Raw genomic sequence first — 21,300 nt, forward strand, 5'->3', positions numbered from 1 at the left:
GAGGTCGATCAGGTTGGAGGTCGATCAGGTTGGAGGTCGATCAGGTTGGAGGTCGATCAGGTTGGAGGTCGATCCGGTTGGAAGTCGATCAGGTTGGAGGTCGTTCTGGTTGGAGGTCGATCAGGTTGGAGGTCGATCAGGTTGGAGGTCGATCAGTTTGGAGGTCGATCAGGTTGGAGGTCGTTCTGGTTGGAGGTCAATCAGGTTGGAGGTCGATCAGGTTGGAGGTCGATCCGGTTGGAGGTCGATCAGGTTGGAGGTCGTTCAGGTTGGAGGTCGATCAGGTTGGAGGTCGTTCAGGTTGGAGGTCGATCAGGTTGGAGGTCGATCAGGTTGGAGGTCGTTCAGGTTGGAGGTCGATCAGGTCGGAGGTCGATCAGGTTGGAGGTCGTTCTGGTTGGAGGTCAATCAGGTTGGAGGTCGATCAGGTTGGAGGTCGATCCGGTTGGAGGTCGATCAGGTTGGAGGTCGTTCAGGTTGGAGGTCGATCAGGTTGGAGGTCGATCAGGTTGGAGGTCGATCAGGTTGGAGGAGTTGTTGGTATTAAGAGATAATCAGCTGTGGAGGTTTGAGTGTTTGAGCTCCAGCTGTGAGCGACCTGCCTGTGACTGTGTCTGATAAACTAAGACTTGAACCTTGAACCGACTCGGAGCAAGAGTCCAGATCAGGAGAAGCAGGGTAGAAAATGAAATGACTAACTCTCCCCTGCGGCTCAGGAGTTGTCATGGTGCCCTTCAGCAAGGCATCACCTGACAGAGCAGAGCTGCTCACTGACCAACAGCGTCAGACTGAGGCTGTTCTGATCAACCACCAGTCTGATGAAGGAATAAATAAAGGTTAATTAAACCCCCAGAAAGAATCATGACAGTCAGCACATCACATACAATAAGACCTTCTATTTATCACACAGCTCTGTCATACCACCGCTCACGTGTGTGTGTGTGTGTGTGTGTGTGTGTGTGTGTGTGTGTGTGTGTGTGTGTGTGTGTGTGTGTGTGTATGTATGATGTTTACAGGCTGGCCTTGTTAGACAACGACCTTCACGGTTCCTCGGTTGCCTGTCCATGACGGCTGGCAAAACGTCCCCATGACAACCTTTAAATCAGCCCGCAGCCTCTCGTCTCACGGTCAATAAGTCACATCATCTCCTCTGCTGAGAATACAGGCTCTTTATCCCACGTTGTCAGCACCCACAAGTCTCTGCTCAAGACGTCCGCAGACCGATCTCAACATCTTTAACCCTCTTTACGCTCCCAAATATCATGTTGTCTTCAGAGCGTCATCAGTCCTCGCTGCTTTGAGCCACAGACACGTTGTTTCCTGTTGAACTACAGCGTCAGTTCGTCCACCTGAGCCGTTTACTTCCATCCATAAAATAATAAAGTTGGAAAAGATTTGGATAGTCTCACCTTCTGCCTGGCGCATTGCTTATTCCATCTGTACGTATATCAAACGATTCTCATCCGCCATCTTTGTTGGTGACGTCAGCAGGAGGAGGCGCCGGTGGGTGAAGTCACAGCCAATCAGAGTGTCTGATTCGGAGGCTTGGCTGTGAGTTGCTCCTAAAGAAACCAGATTATTCTGAGTTTATCGTTTGGATAGAAAAGTCTTTCCCGTCTTGAGTTATGGAGTCAGTCGTCCCATGTATCCAGGTGCAGGGCCTGCAGGTGTGGGACTCTGGGCCGAAGCATGATGCAGATAAAACACTGTCCCAAAGAAAACAACAATAATAAGAAACAGAAACATGAACAACTTTCTATTTTATTTTCCTTCTTTGTTTTGCAAAGTTGTTTCCGAGAAAATACCTAAAGTTGTGTTTGTGTTTTATGAGCTAATATTCCTTTACTACAGTGTTTATTGAGTCACATATATAATTAGCTGAGCTTGTGCTGAGTTTGTGACTAAAACTTTATGATATTGTAAAAAAAAATTACAACTTTATAAGGCAAAACACAAAGGCATGCAAAAAGGTGTAAATGTGAGTCTCCATCGAGACTGATACACTATTAACAACCAGTCATCATCATCATCATCATCATCATCATCATCCCGCCGGCTGAGGTAAAAAATGCAAAATAAACGGCAGCAAATTAAAGCCTGCAGCTCGCCTTCATCGTCAGCCTGCAGCGGGGAAACGCATTAGGGCTCAGAGGATTGTGATGTTCTCGGAGAATTAGAATAACAATGAGAGTCAGGTTGACGTGGAATCAGGCGACAGACTCCATCATGTCTGATGTTAATAGCCGGCAGATACTGACGCTGTGTTTGTGCTCGGCTGCTGATTTCCCCCGAGGAGCCTGAAATAATTCGGCTAATCCTGCAGCCTCCTCCATCACCGGCACGTCGCCGTCTCTCTGCTCAGGTGTGTGTTTGTGCCTGTGGGTGAAGAATGTACATTTTCAAGTACAGCCTGCGTGGGGGTTTCCGTCGAGGCGTGTGCTGTAGTTACACGCTGTAACTCCAGGGATGTGTCTGAAGTGTTGACAGAGGCCTTTTATTCTGACATGACTCCATTTGTCTCCTCTTACGACTTTGTTTTCGGGCGTTTAATCGTGAGCTTTTCGCCGCTTTGTGTATTTCCCCCGTCAGACTCAAAACTGATCCTGTCCCAGGCTGAGGTGAGAGACGGCAGCTCACTGAGTGTTGATGAGGGTCTCTGGAGACTCACGAGGTGCCGACATACTTCACCGAGTTCATATGCAAACTGTCTTTCTGTTATTTTCTTTTTTTTTCTGGTCTTGCCGGGAAGAAATATGAGGTTTGTAATTATTGTTTGGCTTCATCATTTTCTCTGCAGCTTGGTGGGAAAATTACCAGTCGGCCGCTCATCTGACAAAAAAAGGTATTTTATTATAATTTGAAAAAGACACAAAAGCAACCAAGTGATTTATTCCTCTAACTCTGATAAACTTTGAACAATATTTTTCCTGTTATTCTATTAAAAGTCTAAAACCTGGAGGTAGAGTTCTGCATGCAAAACATGAAAGCTACTGAAAGTCATTTGATGTTAGTTGCATCGCACTCCTACGCACAAGCGCACCTTCGTATCTCTGTCTGACTCAAGCAGCTGATCTGCAGAGTAATACAGAGCTTGTGATTAGTAAATACAGAGTTCTTGCAGATGTCCCTGTCCACAGCAGCTCATCACTCAGCTTCTGCACCGGTGATCCTGCTGCTTCTCATCATCTCAATCTACTTCACACTAACACACCGACTGTAGATAAGAACCTCACACAAGTATCGCTGTAAAGCTGCATGATGTCAGCCAGTGTTTTTGCAAAGTCATCGTGGCACACTCTTTAACTGTGGAGGAAGGAAGGAGTTAGTTTATTAGTTGATCGGTTGTGGAGCTCACACACGATTGGCTGATTACAAGGCTCCTCCTCCCAGATAAAAGTTCACATATTTAGAAAAGTGACTGAGCAGACGCTTCAGAAAACAGGCAACACATCTGGAGAACGCTGTAGCTGCTGGAAACATCTGGATGTGACATCACATGACCTGCAGCTGTTTGACGATTCCTGGCTGCGTGGGAGTTTCATCTCACGCTGGCAACAAACTGGAAATACTGTAGATAATGTATACCGTCATGCTAATGCAGCGAATGTGAAGAGGAGAGAGGCAGCGGAGGAGGAGGAGGAGAGGAGGAGGAGGAGGAGGAGGAGATAGTTAGTGAGGTTGTAATTTTCTGCTCTCTAACTGGCACTGATCAGAGCCCCCGGGACATCACAGATACATTTGATTTAGTCATCCACACTCTGCAGAATCATCACAGGACCACGAGTGAGGATGACGGACATGTCTTCCTCTTCCCCAACAGATATATTTCACCGGTGGTGACAGATCAGATTCTTTGAGCTCATCTGATGCGTTGGACTCGGCCGAATCGATTAAGAAATTCCACCAGAATAAACGGGTCCATTCCCAAACGTCACCCTGTGCGGCAGGTGTGGACCGACTCCCTCTAAAGGGAGAAAATGTGGCACGATGTCCAGATTATCTGCTCTGTGCCTCTCTGTCTGATCAGAGTTTGTTATTGACCAGGTTTATCACGCTGAGTTAAAGGCCGTCCTCTGATCTAGTATCTGTTCCGTCACGACGGACCTGCAGCAGAGTACCAGGTGAACTGCACAGTGTTTTATGCAGTTTATTTTTTTTTGACCAAGAGTTTAGCCTCAGCCCACTGGGTTTGGATTTGTCTACCTGTTCTGCTTGGTCGCCCGTGTACCGACCCTGCCTGAGTTAAAGACCCCGCCTCTGATCGCCTCCAGCTCTTCCTCAGGGATCCCGAATCGTTCCAAGGCCAGATAAGATATATAGTCTCTCCAGCGTGTTCTGGGTCTAACCAAAGGCCTCCTGCCCTCCATGAATCACCGCCTGAACACGGCGGAGGGGTATATGGAGCCATTAGCCCCTGGGACGGTCACCCTATAGGCAAATTGGTTGCAGGGTAGAGGCCAGACTAAGAGCGAATCAGAAACCACCTGAAGATCGGCATCTCGTCCCGGATTAGGAAACCAGGACACTCTCCTGGAGCCAGACCAGCCGGACCTTTGAGCCCAGCACCTGCAGGGATACACGCCGGGTCAAGGTGTGATGGAAGCCGGGCGGCGGGCAGCGAATGAAATAAATGCATCAATGGATACGATGACTAAGAGACAGATGCTTCAACGACATCTTCACGTCATGTGTGAACTTTTCTTTCCGCTGCAGACGGACGCGTCGCGGTTGTAAATTCGTCCCTTTGATCAAAGAGTTGAGAACATTTACAGTTGATGCAGAAGTTGGCAAATGATTCCTTGAAGCCTTTAATCTGCGACAAAGATGTACTATAAATATGTTTGTGTCTAAGTGCTGTGTTTCATCCCTGTGTGTGTGTGTGTGTGTGTGTGTGTGTGTGTGTGTGTGTGTGTGTGTGGGAAGGTTAATAGGGCTGTGTGCGGGGGCAGAGAGAGAATGAGTTTTGGATGAGTCCCATTTGTAGCGCATCATTACTCCCTGGCTCGCGGCTCCGTCCTCAGACAGGCTGATCTATAAATACAACTGGTCCGGACTCCGATGTGACGCCGCACGAGGCCGCGCTCAGAGAGAAGCACGACCGAGCGACAAGAGCTAATAAACCCACAAACAAACAAACAAACAAACAAACAGCGCAGAGGAAAAACCGGCAGAGGGACGGGGGATATTCTGGGAAACTTAATGACTCGTCAGTTGTTTTGACTCAGCGAGCTCCATCAGTGAGAGAGCTGCTGTGTTTGACGGCAGAGCTGAGTGACAGATTGTAAAATGAACATGATGGCTCACGATGCAAATAACAGACTCACCACACAGCATGCACATGTCAAAACAGCCGAGCCTTTTGTTTCCTGTGTGAAACGACGGAGGTGATCGACACACTGATAAAAGCCACCGTCCTCTGTCCCAGCTGCTGTACCTTCATTTCTCTTCTCAGACTTCTGGGCTCCGTCACAAAGGAACGTTTTCACCTGCAGAAACACCTTCACACTCCTCTCTAACAAAGATAATAAAAGCATTTCCTTGAGCCTCAGCTGCAGCAACTGGCTCATCACGAGAGAAACTATTCATCCCGACCGATCAGTCTCTCCATCACAATATCATCTCTTACCCAATCTGAGAAACCTTGGTGTCACGTTTGATGACCGGCTCTCCTTCTCTGACTGACTGTCTCGTGTCGTGTCTCTGCTCTGTCCAACATCAGAAACACCAGGTCTCTTGGTCCAGACCTTCGTTCTCTCTCCTCTGGTGGACCTGCCACCATGCACAGTGAAACCCTTACAGATGTCCCAGAATGCAGCAGCACATCTGGTCTTCAGGTGTCACATTACTCCACTGGCTCTACCTCATATTCAAGTCCCTAACGCTGCCGTCAGAGTGACTTCTGGGTCTTGAACAATCCTTCAGCTTTACGCTCCCTGTCAGCCTCGGTCTGGTATCACCATCCCTGCAACTCAGTCCAGACTGTTCTGGTCTGTGGGTCTGAACAAGCTCAAGTCTGTCAGAGCAGAAGACTGGTCTCCTCTCCTAACACCTCCAACACCCTGACACGTCTAATGAGCTCTTACTGTGAACTTCTTTACCTGATCTCCTTCACCTGCTGAACAGATGTAGCTCCTCCTGCTCCGGAGCTTCAGTGACGTCCCTCATCTGTAAAATAAGTAAATGTAAAATCATGTGACAAAGGTGTAATACGTCCATGAGACTGACCCTGAAGTAACATGTTTCTTTAAGACGTAGAACTGTGAATGATTCTGTTTACCTGGATCTCACCTATTAAACAAAACAGCTGAGTCCGGCCTCTCTGCAGAATACAGGATAGTGTGTGTGTGTGTGTGTGTGTGTGTGTGTGTGTGTCAGAGCGTCTGAAAACCTCTGAGAGAAATTGAATTACGCCGAGAGAGGATGAAAAAAAAACATTGGTTTAATAATAAAGAACAGACAATCATTGTTGGGCTGGAAAATGGATTCCATTTGTGTCGGAGGCACATTTCATTGTGAGTCAGACAATGACTGACACAGTTCATGGTACCGAATTCATCAATTAATTTGCATCCACCTCCGTCCATTCACATCCTCCTCTCTGCTCTCTTCTTCTTCTATTGTACTCGAGGCGGCTGTGATTTTTTTTTCATGTCGTCTCTGAGCGTCACCTCTCCATTTTTAATCAATGACTTCAGGACTAAAGATAGCGCCGCGCTTCAATCCAGTCAAAGAGCCGCGGCTCTGTTATTGAATTATTCTATCAGTTTTCTGTCTCCGTCATGAAGAACACGTCCCATTGTCAGGAAATAGATTCTCATTTGGAGGATCTACATGGGAGAGGAGGAGAAGAATGGCTCTGTCATGTCATCGCCTGCGGCCATTGTTACTTTGTCCACGTTCAGATTGACTTTAAATAGAGGATAACATCAGAGGGCGATTCACTTTAAGGCCTCTGTCAGGTGGAAATATGATGAAGTGCAATTGTCCCCCAGTTTAAAGCAAAAATGATTTATCATTTGTCCAAAGAACTGCTCCATTATTGTGATCAGAGGTGGTGACTGTGGCTAAATCAAGGAACTTCTTTAAAAAGAAAAGGTACAGATGTTGTAGGAAAGTGAAATACATTCATTATTAAAGAATAAAAAAAACCTAATTCATGCAGCATTGTGTTTTTTTTAAATGTATTTGCAGTTGCAGATGAGTCGTACGTTGCATAAACTAAAAGTTAATTAGGTGAAAATCGGTCCCTCATGCAGAACAGCCACTGTGTCTGCTCTGATTGCACTTTTACAATATAAAAGTTTAATCTAATCTGTTTTATTCTATATTTCTAATTTATATTATGCTAGCTTTTATTGCTGAGTCGACCGGATTCTTGTCCAACACATTTCATTGTACCGTTAACCTTGTGTAAACCTATACGACGAATAACCTTGAACTCGTTTGTCTGTACGTGTCAGCCCTGTGATAGACTCAAAGACTGTAAATAAAGATGGCCGTAGCCTCTGTGACGCCACCCGCAGGTTTCTGGACAGCTCAGAGTGAGCTGCTCCTCCGTCGCCATCTTGGCACTGTGTGACTCCGCCCCTTCGCTCCCGGCTAATCCAAATTTTAACAACAGAGTCTGTTTTGGTTTGTGTGTCGGTTTGACCACGTGTCAGTTCAGCCATGTTTAAGAGTCTGTGTGAACTTTGACCCAAATGATCTAAACACGTTTCATCATGTTGTGTAGAGTTTATGGACCTACAGCACGTACAGGTGAACACCGTCACCTGCAGTGAAGACACATGGAGCCTCGGCTCGACAGAGAGGAAACACATGTAGGTGCAAAGATGAGGATTATTGACTTGAATCTCTTTGGAATCAGTCAACAGAAAATCTATTTTTATTTTCCATTTTTATAAAAGTCAAAAGGGACAAAAAAAATGTTTCCAGCTTGTGAGATGTGGAAATGTTTGTTTTTTTTAAAAGCTGAAACTCATTTTAAAAATCACTGCTTCAAAAAAAAAAACTGTAAATGAAAACATGATTGTTGTTGATCTCATCTCTGTGCTGTTTTATACTGTGTGTGTGTGTGTGTGTGTGTGTGTGTGTGTGTGTGTGTGTGTGTGTGTAAAAGTGCTTACCAGGAGAAAATCGTCAGGTTGATGAGCCCACAATGACCCCCATCTCCTCACCCGGTCACCTGCTGACATGCACAGGAAAGTGGGATGGGATCGTACTGTGTGTGTGTGTGTGTGTGTGTGTGTGTGTGTGTGTGTGTGTGTGAGCTCATTCTCAGGTTTATCTTGTTGTGATTTCCTGGATGTTATGGCCTGATTTTGATGATAACAGCCCTCCGTCAGCAGTCTGCAGAAAAACCTCCTATAAGCATTTTTGCCCCTTTGGTACCAAGTGAGCTTCAACAGACTCTCCCCCACCACACACGCATGCACACACACACACACACACACACACACACACACACACACACACACACACACACACACACACAGACTTTTGTGGATGCTGCTATATATTAAACTTGATTAGTTTCCTGATCTCTGCCGCTGGTTGTTCTCCACATTTCAGCTGCTTCTAATGAAACTGAATTAAAAACTAATTTATTGCAGCTCAACAGCTGAAGTTTACATTAACTGTTTGCTTTTAAAATGTTATTCAGAGGAAACACACAGGCCTTCATTAAAACAAATGCAATTAAAAACCTCCAAACAAAAACCTTTATTTCTAATTCTCCCTGTTTTAAATTCATGTATTTGATTGTATCTTAATCTTATTAAGACGCCTGATTGTTTCCTGTTCGCTGCTGTTTTCTCTTGGTCATAGAGAATCTGTCATAATGTAGATTATGCAGCATTTTAATCACTACGATAAAGTTTTTCTCATCACTGTTCAACTGCTTTTAGATTAACACACACACACACACACACCACCTGTGCATGTGGACAGGTATATGTGTGTGTTGCAGCGGCCCCCTGCTGTGCCTGTAAACAGCTGTTGATGGATCTGAGGAGCAGCAGTAAGTGGAAGGTAAACACGCTGCTCGCCGCCTGATGGAAGACTTGTTATCCACACTGGAGGCCGATGGAGACGCCTCCTCCCCGTCCCTCCTGAGTGTCTGTGCGTCCTCTCTGTCGCTCGCCTCTTCAGTCGACGCTGATGTCAAACATTCAGCTCGGAGTCTGATCAGAGAGAAACTTGGACTCTCTCTCTCTGGCTGAGCCGCCTCGGTCATTTACTCGGCTCAGCGTTCGGTCGACTGAGGAGAGAGTGAAGGAGATTTATGGCTGATGTCAGTCTGTTGCTCATATTTGCAGTTTTGTAGTCTGAGTCTGTAACTACTCGAAGCTCGTGAGGATCAGAACGAAGACCGGCAGGTGAATCCAGAGCTGGAGCTCCTGGATCAGCTTCTTCTTCACCTCAACGGTTTACAGCACCTTCTTCATCAGTGACGCTGCACTGATCCACCTGTCAATCATCCACTCCATCCCGCCTTCACCTGTGAGCAAGACCCCGAGACACTCAGGACCTGTTCTGGTCTGAACTGGTGTGAACTGGTCCGAGCAAGTCTGAACTGCTCCGAGCAGGTCTGAACTGGTCTGAACTGCTCCGAGCAGGTCTGAACAGGTCCGAGCAAGTTTGAAATGGTCCGAGCAGGTCTGAACTGGTCTGAGCAGGTCTGAACTGGTCTGAGCAGGTCTCAACTAGTCTGAGCAGGTCTGAACTGGTCAGAGCAGGTCTGAACTGGTCCGAGCAAGTCTGAACTGGTCCGAGCAGGTCTGAACTGGTCTGAACTGGTCCGAGCAGGTCTGAACTTGTCTGAACTGATCTGAGCGGGTCTGAACTTGTCTGAACTGATCTGAGCAGGTCTGTACGGGGCCTTAAACTCCTTAACTAGCAGAAACTCCTAAAGAGAGCAGTCTGGAGCAGTTTTCCAGCAGAGAACCGTGACCTCTGACCTGGCGGTGCTGACCCTCGTCCAAACCGCCTCAGTCTCAGCTGCAGATCGTCGCAGCGCAGCAGATTATAACCAGAGTTTGTTTCACACATTTATCTGATCTTTGTGCGTCAATTCAAGCTGCTGGAGATGTTTGTAGTTTGTATTTGTCTTTGTCGTGTTTGTGAAGTGACGACTGAAAACTACCAGATGATGCACTCGCTCACACACACACACACACACACACACACACACACCTCCGTCCGTCCTCAGATAACAGGATTGGCAGTGATTACAGGGTTAAATTGGGTTGTAATCTTCAGGCCTGGCTCAGATACAGGACTGCAAAATCCTCCAATCCAGTCCTGAGCTGCCCCTCCCCCCACCACTGCCTCAACAGTTCAATTAATCAGTGTGTGTGTGTGTGTGTGTGCGTGTGTGTGTACACACAGTATTGTAGTTCTGGGTTTCGAGTGAACAGGTGTATAAAAAGCTGAAAGAAAGACAAAGAAAAGAAATCCAGACAAATAAAAAGGTAAACAGTGGTTGCCATGGCTGCAGTCAGTGAGTTTAATAAATCATCATGATGGTCTGAACTCTTCAGAAATATGAAACGTGTTTTTAAAAACTGACATTGAAGAGTATGAACACGTTTCACATTCAGTCGGGGTTATGAATATCAGAGCAGGACCTTGTGTCCTCTCTTTCAGCTCTGGCCCTGGTGGTTTTAGTCCATTCATTATCGTTTATTATTAAATAAATATAAAATACAACACATAAATCATTTAAAAAATAATCTCTCTGATTTGTGCATTAGGTAAAAGAGGACAACGTGTGAATTCAGGCGAAGCGGGGAGGACCACATGAATCGCAGCAGGTGATATCGCTAACGGAGGTGAAGCGTGTGATTTCCTTTTTTCCCTCCTGATCACTGAGCGCTCGGTTCCCACAGAAAAGCCTGTGGGTCAGAGCGACCGCTGAGCTCTGAGAGGACTGTCGGAGCCGGAGCGTTAATTTCACAGCCACCGTCGCCTCTGTAATGTCCGGTGACAGGTACTCAGGTGTTTGAGTGGTTCAGTTTCAAGTCGCCGCGTTGAGACGACGACGCCTTTGACTTCACAGCTGGAGGTCTGATCAGCTGCTGCAGAAAATGTCTGAAATGAATCGAGAGTGGGTGATGGTTTCTGCAGCTGCTGTGCCTTTTGTGTAATCCAGTTTCCCACCTGGAACCTTTACTGTACCAGTCGGGAAAAAGAAAGAAGAAATGTCCTTTGCCTTTGAAATGTTGAACTGCATTTTTATTCCTGGGAAAACAGAGCTCGATGGTTCAGACGGCGACAGACGTCAGAGGAGATAAACCCTTTGATTTAGTTTATTACAGCGACTCTCCCAGTGACACACGGGTCAGAACTTTGGTATTTAATTGTTCATCCATCAGTCAGTTTTGTTTTTAAGGGTATATAAGAACATTACAGCCTCACTGAGCTGCTAACGTCGAGTCATGATTTTCACTTTTATGAGAGCGTATTAAAAAGTCACCCGTCGTGACCCTGTGATTAAATAACTGCACATAAAACCAGATATAAGACCACAGTAATTCCTCCAGACCCCAGTCCCGGTCCTGACCCCAGTGACCCAGTGCTGCTGATTCCCAGTCTCTGCAGGAAGCTTGTGACATTACCCAGAAACAAGAGTTTAATCTGTAAAAGACATTTATTACAACAAGTAAACAAGGCGGGAACTGAACAAACTGACCCAACACAATGACAACAGGGGTAAAGATGGACACCAACTTTAACTAAATGCTAAGCAACGCTAACTGAACCCAAAACAACCACGGTAACTCAAAGACAAACAAACAAAGATTAAGATAACAGGAAACTGCCTGTGTCACGGCACAGAGTTCAAATGTGTGCACTCCATATAAAACAATGAGGGGACTACAGATCTCCAACGACCAAGCGTGGAGCCACAGCATGGAGGTCGTGTTCAAGGTGGCGCACCATCGCCTCTACACTCTGCGTTGCAGGAAATGCAGCTTGTACAGGAAACACCATCCAAAGGAGCGTCAGGTTGCACTTCCAGCCGCTGTGGAGATCTTTTTTCGGACCACCATCGGTGCATGTGCTGCAGCCTTCATTTCTTTGTTTGCTCCTATAGTTGGAGGTAAACAGAGCTGGTCCACATGACTGGTGATAAATGTCACGCTCCTCTTGTCAAAACAATCTCGCTCGCCGTGACTTCCTGTAGATATTGTTTTCCAGATGTACAGGACTACATGATTTACAGGTAGCATCATGTTTCTGCTTGAATCAGAGAGAGAGAGAGGAAAGGAAGGAAGAGAGAGATACGAGGCCGCCCTTGGGGGAAATCGCCCCGCATCGCCTCGGCTGACAACACGACGCCGCCGAGATTAACTCTGTGAAAAGCCGTGGAAAACATCCCTCCCCAGCACCTCTCCACAGGCCATTAATCTGAGATGACACGCGGAAGACGGGGTGCGAGGCGGAGGCTGCGGGTGACTGAAAAAGAAAGAGGCGGTGACATTTATTTCCTGAGATATTGGCACTATCATCTCCTCGCTCGCTGTCGTGTTTGTTCAGAGCGTTCAGTAAATGAATAGGCGATGAAGTGTGTTCCAGTCTATAAATGTTTCTATACGATCCCTTGTTGAAGTTGTCACGGACAGCGATGCAGGAGGAGGGGGAAGGAAGTTGTATCGATGCTTCTGAAGTAAGTGGGAGGGAGCCGCAGTGTCACTTGTGTCGTCCTGAGGCGACACAGACCCACACAATCGGATTTAGCTGCTGAGAACAAGAAGACGAGGAGTGGAGTTTGACTGGGCTGCACACACAGTTTGTCAGCGACGATACGTGGGAGCGGGAGAGACTTTATCACTTCAGTGAAGTCTAAAGTGAAGTCTGTCAGTGTGAGTGTCGTGAGTGCGCTGCTGTTTCACATGATGTGAATACACTCATTAATCCTGGTGACTTGTTTCCTGTTGGTCAAAGTTAAAGATCCCTCCCTCCACATGTCTGACGCTGGTTTCCTGCCGCAGTCCAAACCGGCGGTGACTCGCCACCTTTCCTGCGTTGATTTGATGCAGGTCTCAGGTGTAGTTACTTCCTGGTTAAAACTGGGCTGAGTCTGGTGAAACGTGAAGGAACCAGGCGTCGCATTAATCCAGTATTTCTGGCGTCACGCTCAACGCAGGCAGGAGGCGACGAAATTCCCCTCGACAGTGTGTTGAAGAGTTACAGACTTCACTTGTCTTGTCGACTTCTGATCGCTCCTGAGAGAGATCTTCCCCCGACTTCACGACTCCGGCTGAAGTGCTGCTGCTAACCGAAGCAGAGCGCGAGTTCAGCCGTCAGAACAAAAATTAAATCGGCCACTAGAGGTCGACTGTTTGAGGCAAAGATGCAAAATCTAACGGCAGTCGCCTCCGCAGCAGGTGAGATTAAACCAGATAAAATCCACAGAGGAAGGTTGGAGTTCAGGAATTTCTTGTGAATGGTTTGTTTGTCTTAATTGTAAGTGTCTAATTCTGTTAATTGCAGGTTCAGTGTCTCGTTTCTGAATATTAAATTCAACTAAGCTGTTTCTCATCATCATTAATAATGAAAGTTTTTACAACCCTGTCAAAATGACGCAGCCTCGGGTACGTACGTTACTGAACGTGTACGGTGTCTTACTAACGCCACGCCCCCACATGGTTCTACTTTTCACACTTCACACCCGACCGATGTGACGCCACCTGAGGACATTTATCGGACGTCTCCTTGGAGACACTGACCAGTTCCTCTTTAATTCTCCCCCAGACGATGAATCCTCTCCACAGCGCCACCTCAGGAAAAACCTCTTTAAAGCTTAAAGAGTTTAAGACACGTCTGGTTTTCTCTCGTGTCCCTCGATCCGCTGGAGTCTGAGTCTGAAGGACGCATCAGCTTTGTCCACTGAAAAGTTCGGTGTCTGTGAACACTCACGCTCGGAGACACGTGGCAGCTGCTGTACGAGTTCGCAGCCCGGATGTGTTCCCGATGTGTTGGTGGGTGGATGCGGATGCTCCACGCTGTTCACTAAGCTGTTGGCCTGTTTTCTGATCTGAAGGGCCTTTGGCTTGATGGCGCTTTGCTGCTCAATTAGTCTAATGAGAGGAGGCAGCGTGATGTCACAACACAGAGAGCCAGTCTGACTGCGGGGCGGGACGTTCCAGCTGCCGCTTCATCACACCGTGTCAGATAACGCAGCGTTTGATAAGAGTGATCCCAACGATCCTTTTAAATCATCAGATCTGAGCTCCGGAGCGAACAGCAACTCCACCTGCTCTCGTCTCCTGACCTTCACTTTCACCTTTGCACAACCTGGTTCCTCCATAAAAAACAAAAAGGGACTAAATGAACTTCCTCTCCCGAGTGTTGGTGTATTAAAAGAAGCGGCTGAAAGTGATTTATTCGTCTGCTGTCCTCGTTCTGCTGAAGGGACTTCCTCTTTGTCTTGGCTCAGAGACGCAGCGGGCGTGAATATAAATGACTTAATCAATTTCAAACGCCACAATTGGTGCTCCCACGCTGTTGGCCTGGAAACGATGAGTGCAGATAAGACTCGCTGACAGGCGTGCAGCGCTCTGTCGAATCACCAGAGGCCTCGGAGGCGCCTCAAACGCCTCTGGACAGAGTCGTGCTCAAGGGCCCTTCAGAGTGAGGCTACTGGGAACAAACACTTAGAAACAGTTTTAAACCGAACTCCTGCACTCGTTAAGGTTTCTCTGTGGTCTCGTGGTTTGTGGCTCATTCCTTGTAATCACAACCTCTCCTCTGTTGCACGTCAGTCCCTTCACTCGCTCATGTTCTCTGGCTGTTTGTCTTTACTGATGTTATTCTGTCTCTTTTCTTTCCCAGTCTCATCCACTTCCGCTCAGCGTCGCTCCATCAGGACGAGCAAAACAAGCCGCGTTTCACCAGTTGAAGCTAAAAATAATAATAATCACTCAGAGCGATACTGACGTGGAGGCGATGTCTCTCCTCACATCTGATCTCAGAACAGCTTTCTGTCCCATAAATGATCGGATGCTTGTTCACAGTCACCATGTCACTTACTGCCCTCTTGTGGCAGCAGCAGGCTGTTGTTGCTTGAAGCTAGCTCGACTATCAGCTGTTGTATCTGTAGCTTCTGTCATTTTCGTGGGCGTGACCGTGTCCCAGTGACCAAGGCCGGAGCTCGTATAGCAGACAGGACAGCAGCCTTTCTTGGAGCATCGAGGGTAATCCTGGGATGTTTGACGGGTGCTGTTAAACGTTAAGAGGCAGCAGCAGCAAGTAAACGAGCGAATTACACTGATTTATCATCTGTGTGAGTTTGAGACAGAATATTGTTAGTTAGCCAGTTAGTTAGCGGTTAGCAATGTAGCTGTGAGTGCACAGTGTGATGTATGTAAACTTTAGGCGGTTTATCAATAAATAAATGCCACGAAACATCAAGACCAAAGTTCCCGCCTTTCCCCTGCTCTTCAACTGCAGTCCAGACAATGAGCCAGGTGAGATTCACAACACTGAGGCAGGTAAATACAGGATTCTTCACTTTTTCCTCTATAGTGCACATTTGATGTATTTACTGTCAGTTCAGAAGAATAATCCTGAAACATCTTCAGCCAGGAAGAACATCATGAGACAGAACAGACCCTGAATTCAGAGAAGAGATTTGTATGTTTTAGTCTGCTCCTAACTTGGATTTTATGATTTATGGATTTGCAGGGATCGGGCAGGATAGGAAAGATGGAGGAGGATGTGGTGTGCTACCTTTAACAGAGAGGGGATTTCTTATAGTCAAATAATCAGGAGTATGTGATAGTGGAAGGACGGGCAGGTAATAGAGGATTTGTTGGATGAAAAGACTTTAGTGAGCTTAAGTGATGGTAGTAAAACCAGAATAAAGATCGATTCAGGGAGGGAATCAGTCCTTAATCCTACACTGGTGTCAAATAATATCATGACTGGAAGTCTATAAAGAAGGAACCAGAGGGAGCGACTGTTAGCCTGGACTATGCAACGTAAATATATCAATCCACTTATAGCAGGGAAAGTGGAAATTTGTAAAAGCAAAGTGACAGATTATTTCTATGAATAGATAAAGATATGGATATAGAAGTTGTTGACAACAAAATAAGAAGAAAACAAGAAGGCCTAATTAAGTAATAATGTGTTAGTATATCAGTTCCTCAGAGGATAGGCAAAGTAAAGAAGAAAGTGGCTCATGGTGAGATGATGTGTGTAAAGGCGCAGCGAGAAACAGGGACTGAAAAAGACTCATAATTATCAGCATGTGATAATAACAATAGAAAAAAGCTCCGGCAGCAGCGAGGACAATAAGGTAGGAAAAAGATCTTAGTGGATGGGGAGGGGGGGTGGAAAACATGGGTGGGATGAATTTGGTGGATGATTATAATGATGAGAGGAGAGAGACGGAAAGAGAATTATCCAGTAATAAATAAGCTGCAGGAGTCTTAAAAACAGGAAATTAGTTGCATGTTAGCACTTCCTATTTTTAGTTACACAACTGAAATGTTTTATTCTACGTCAGTAAAAACTCCGGTCCTGATTTCCTTAAGCTTTTATGTCTGTTTAAAAAAAAAAAAAGTTTGGCTGCTAACACCAGTCCACCTTTACAGCCTCGTTAACTCACCAGTCCACCTTTACAGCCTCGTTGTGTTACACAAACTGTCTCTAACTGTCGGAGGAAAGGTTTCTGTGGAAGAGTCAGAGCTGAATCAAACGGCAGGTTGAAGTTTAGCGGTGGAGACGCTGAAGTCATGTGACCACGGTGTAGTTGGTTTATAGCCTAGCATTAGCATTTTACTTGCTGCTGATTGTATTGAGGCTTCAAACATCATAAAGTGGTTCATTAGTGAAGATGATCCTGCTGAACGAAACCTGTCCGGCGTCTATTTTCTGTAACAAACCAAAAGACAATGTAAAAATCCCATTGGCTTTTTGTTGAGGGAACCAGCATGATGCTAACTTCAGGGTTAGCCTACAAAGCTACGTCATCCCTGCTGCTGTCTGTAGCCAATAAAGAACAAGCAGAGTTAACAGCAACGACATGAATGAGGTGAAAACTACATCTTCAGACATGGAAGAGAAACATGGAAGAAAGAAGGATCAAACTGAGGATGAGTTCAGTGTCGGAAAGTTTTAAATCTGGATTGAGTTCACCAGGAAAAAGACGAGGTATGCTACATAACGCTGAAACATCATAGGACTCAACAGCGTATTGATGCTATATAATAAGATATGAGAGGAAGGAAGATTAGGAGCCATTGATCGTTCCCTTAAGCAAACCAGGGAAAGATCTGATGGAGCACGAGGCGAATGGAAGGCTTATGTATTATTTAGAGAAAAGAAGCTGAATACCAGAGTGGATTTAGGAAACGACGAGGAACTATGGATCCACTGTGTTTAGGGGATGATATACGGAGAGCTCAAGTTACCAAGAGCATTTTGTGATGCTGAAATGGACTTTATGAGCAACAGATCTATTCAAGTCGAAATAGGAGAAAATGGGACACCGCAGGAAAGTGTGATGAGTCCAATTTTATTTCCAATCATGACAAATTATATTTTTGATAATATTGCGGTGGATATGGGTGAATACTTGTTTACAGGTGATGTGGAGAAAAGGAGGGAAGAAGGGATAAATTTAGTTGAAACGTGGGGATCAAAATGTATATTCTCAGTGGAAAAGACAAAGTTAATGTTCTTTGCAAGAAAGAAAATTAGGGAGAAAATAAATACAGGAACACGTTGATTCATTTAAAACATATATACATCCAGAGCTGTAATCAGATGTAGGCCTCAGTTTGGGAGCGTGGTGTATGGATCTGCATCAAAGTCAGTACTTGCAGGATTAGATATTGTTCAGGCTCTTATGCGCCGACGCTGTAAGAGCATCTCCAGTGTGAGACGAGAGAGAGGACACTGTGTTTACAGAGGAAACACTGTGCGACTGAATCTGAGACAGACACACAACAGAAACAGTGTTAAAGAGGCTGAAGAGGAATGTATGAGTATGACGGTCCAGCTGAGCCGTGGCCTCCAGCTCTAACGTGGACGCTTGAGACGTCTGAAGTGGATTTGGAATCGCTAAGGATCAGCTACAAATCAGAGATGAGACCTTCAGACTTCCTACACGTGTTCACAGTGTGTCGCTCTAATGGATTTCTAAAGTCCTTAAATCACTGCACTGACTTCCTGTGTGTCAGAGGAGAGATTTCAAAATCCTGCTACTTCTATGTCTTTAAATCACTAAACGGTCTTGGGCCTTAATGCATCTCTAGACCCCAACAGCTTCACCTGAATCCAAACCAAGCCAGGTGAAGCAGCTTCTGGTTTCTCTGCTCCTCACCTGAGGAACAAGCTTCCCGATCCCGAACACCTGAGGTCTGCAGAAACGTTTTTATTTCCTGTGGCTCATCAATAAATTACATATGTAACATCCTTTAATCTTTAAGAACTGATCTTGTTTTTGCTTTTGCATGTTTTTAATGTCTTTAATCACTGCAGCACTTCCTGTTAAAGTATTGATGTCAGTGGTTGGTTAATTGATTTGGAGGGAAAGACTGTGGTGGAGAGGCTGGTCATTCTGGGGCAACTGTAAAAAACCTGTGGTGCATTTGTGTCTGTCGGGAAAAAAAGATTCTGTAGATATGTTTGCCTCGCAGCCGAAAGCACCATTTAATAGAGGAAGTGTAAACTGAGGTGAAAAAGAAAGTTTCTTACTTACTTTTATTCAGTCTTAAAAATGTTTTTAATTATTCAAATCTGTTTTTATTGTTTTTAAATGCAGTTTTAATGACATCTTAATGTATTTCCGTGCTGCTGTAAAGCACTGTGAGTTGCCTCGTGTCTGAACGCTGCTGTATATAAATAAACCTTTCTAATGGCTTCAGAGAGGGAGGAGCAAACCACAGGAAGCCAAGCGCTGATGCTGAGACTCTGACAAGTAGTCGCCAGGAGTTAGTGTACGAAATAATGCAATTACAGGTAGTTAGGCTGAAGTGACATTCCTGTCGGTTCCCGCTCATATAGACACGGTAGACGAGGAGAAGGTGGACAGGCTGGGTAAACAAGCTGTTACAAAAGAGAGGGTAGATATTAATATCAGAGGGGACACAGTGATCTGCACACATGGAAAACATCCATCTGGTCTGTGTGATGTTTGTCACCAACAGAAACAGTAGAACATGTGTTTATTATTTACAGGAAGTGTGGCGTAAAGTCATGGAGAAGGGGGCGCAGAGCGTAGGTGTAACAGGAACAGACAGACGCTGTGTTTGTTAGCGGTGGTGTTGAAGCATATGGAGCTCAGCGTTAAGCATCTACACCGACATTAGCAGCAGGTGGTACTTAAGCTGTTTAATGTGCTATATAGCTAACTGGCCAATTAGCCACCTAGCCTGTGATGTCAGCGGTGCAGTGTTTGCTCAGTGGCTCGTTCAGGCCAGTAGCTGGAAGCTAATTGTTAAAAGTCTAAATCAGTGTCACGCCTTATGAAAAGCAGCTGGTGTGTAGAAACTTCTGTGAAATGTAATGTAACGAGGCCAGAGATCTTGGTTGAGATGAAACTAGTGTTTTTGTTTTGGCAAATGTTGTTTAAGTGCTGCAATGTTAGTTTCCTGTGTCTGATAAGTTGATGTTGGCTGGTTAATAGAAGTTGCATTTATGCTAATTTGTTTAGCTAAACAAATCGAAGAAATTGTAACGTTAACATTAGGGATTGTATTTTTATTTTATTTTTAAAAATGTTTAAAAAGGCGTCAGTTTTAGTCAGTTGGACGTGATAAACTGGCCAGCTGAGTGTATTTAGTGTCACAAATTAATATTCTATAAATGTCATTGGAAGGACACGGAGATGTACGGAGCACATCTGTATGCTGTGGCAGAAAAGGAAAATGCTTAATGAGTCAAACTCCTACATTTCCCATAATGCAACTGTACAGTGTGTTTTGAGACTCTCCCAGCTCACGTTTCAAACGCACTACTGGCTGTGACTGTAAACTGAGTATGGTTTGTAAAATAAGTGGAACTCCCCTGATGTTGCCAAAAACCGCAGCAACACACACAAAGTAGTAGCTCACACACACACACACACACACACACACACACACACACACACACACACACACACAGCGAGCTCAGCAGATGTTCAGAGCAGGTGTTTTGGCCTCTGTTCCAGATGAGAAGTTTGGTCTGTAATTGGAGACCTGGGGCCAGGTTGGACACATGCACAATACAAACACACACACACACACACACACACACACACACACACACACACACACACACACACACACACACACAGTCAGAAACACATGCACAAATGTAGCAGGGCTTCAACACTGCACCGGTTGGGCTTCATTTACCAAATGTTTTCAATATGTCTCTCTAATGAATCCATCGTGTAAATGTATGCTCACCTCTTCGCCCTCATTAAACGCTGCCGCTGCTGCGGCATCCTCACTGAGTCATGTGATGTTGGACATGAGCGAGAGGCCCCGTGATCCACGGCGTGCAGAGGCTGAGAGGCTCCTTTACCATCCTCCAATCAGGGGGCAGGATCAGGGGGAAAATGCATCTTTAATGAGGTGGAAAATGTGCAGATTATTTTCATGTAGAAATGAAAATGAACTGATGTGAAGCAAGTTTAAAATGCACGGCCACTCAGATGTTTTATAACACACACAGTTTAGCCCAGTGAAAAACCTTAAATGGAACAAAGAATGGTACAGCAAGATAATGATCCATTAGAACCAGACGAAGGCGTCACGTGATGAAGGCCAGCAGTCTCCGGACCTGAACCACATGGAGCCGGTTTGGGAAGAACTGGACAGGAGGAAGCGACAACACTGAGACATGACTCAGGACATGACATGTAGTGTGTGTTAAATATGAAATTAGATGTATATCTATAGATATAGAAACAGATATACTGAGTTTAGTTCCTGATATCGGCAGGAGGACATTATTTAGCATCACGTGCGTCCTGCTGTGTCCTGACTCTGTTCATCTTGTTCTCTCTGGGGTTTTTCTTCCTGGTATCATGGCTGTCTTATCAACTGGCTTAATTAATTAGTTAATCGCATGCAGCATTAGCAGAACTAGGACATTCGTGTTTTTTTGCCCTATAATGAACAAAAGCTATTATGACTGTAGTTCAAAGTGAAGTGAAGCTGCCGTCAGAGCAGAGCCGACATGTTCAGATCAGTTCTGAGCAAACAAAGGCTTGAAGGGAGGAGATGAATGTCTGATGAGGTCCGAACAAAACGAACATTTACACACTGACCGAGCTCGTTAATGACGTGCAGTTTT

The sequence above is a fragment of the Seriola aureovittata genome, chromosome 1 (assembly GCF_021018895.1).
Source record: "Seriola aureovittata isolate HTS-2021-v1 ecotype China chromosome 1, ASM2101889v1, whole genome shotgun sequence".
Lineage (NCBI taxonomy): Eukaryota > Metazoa > Chordata > Actinopteri > Carangiformes > Carangidae > Seriola > Seriola aureovittata.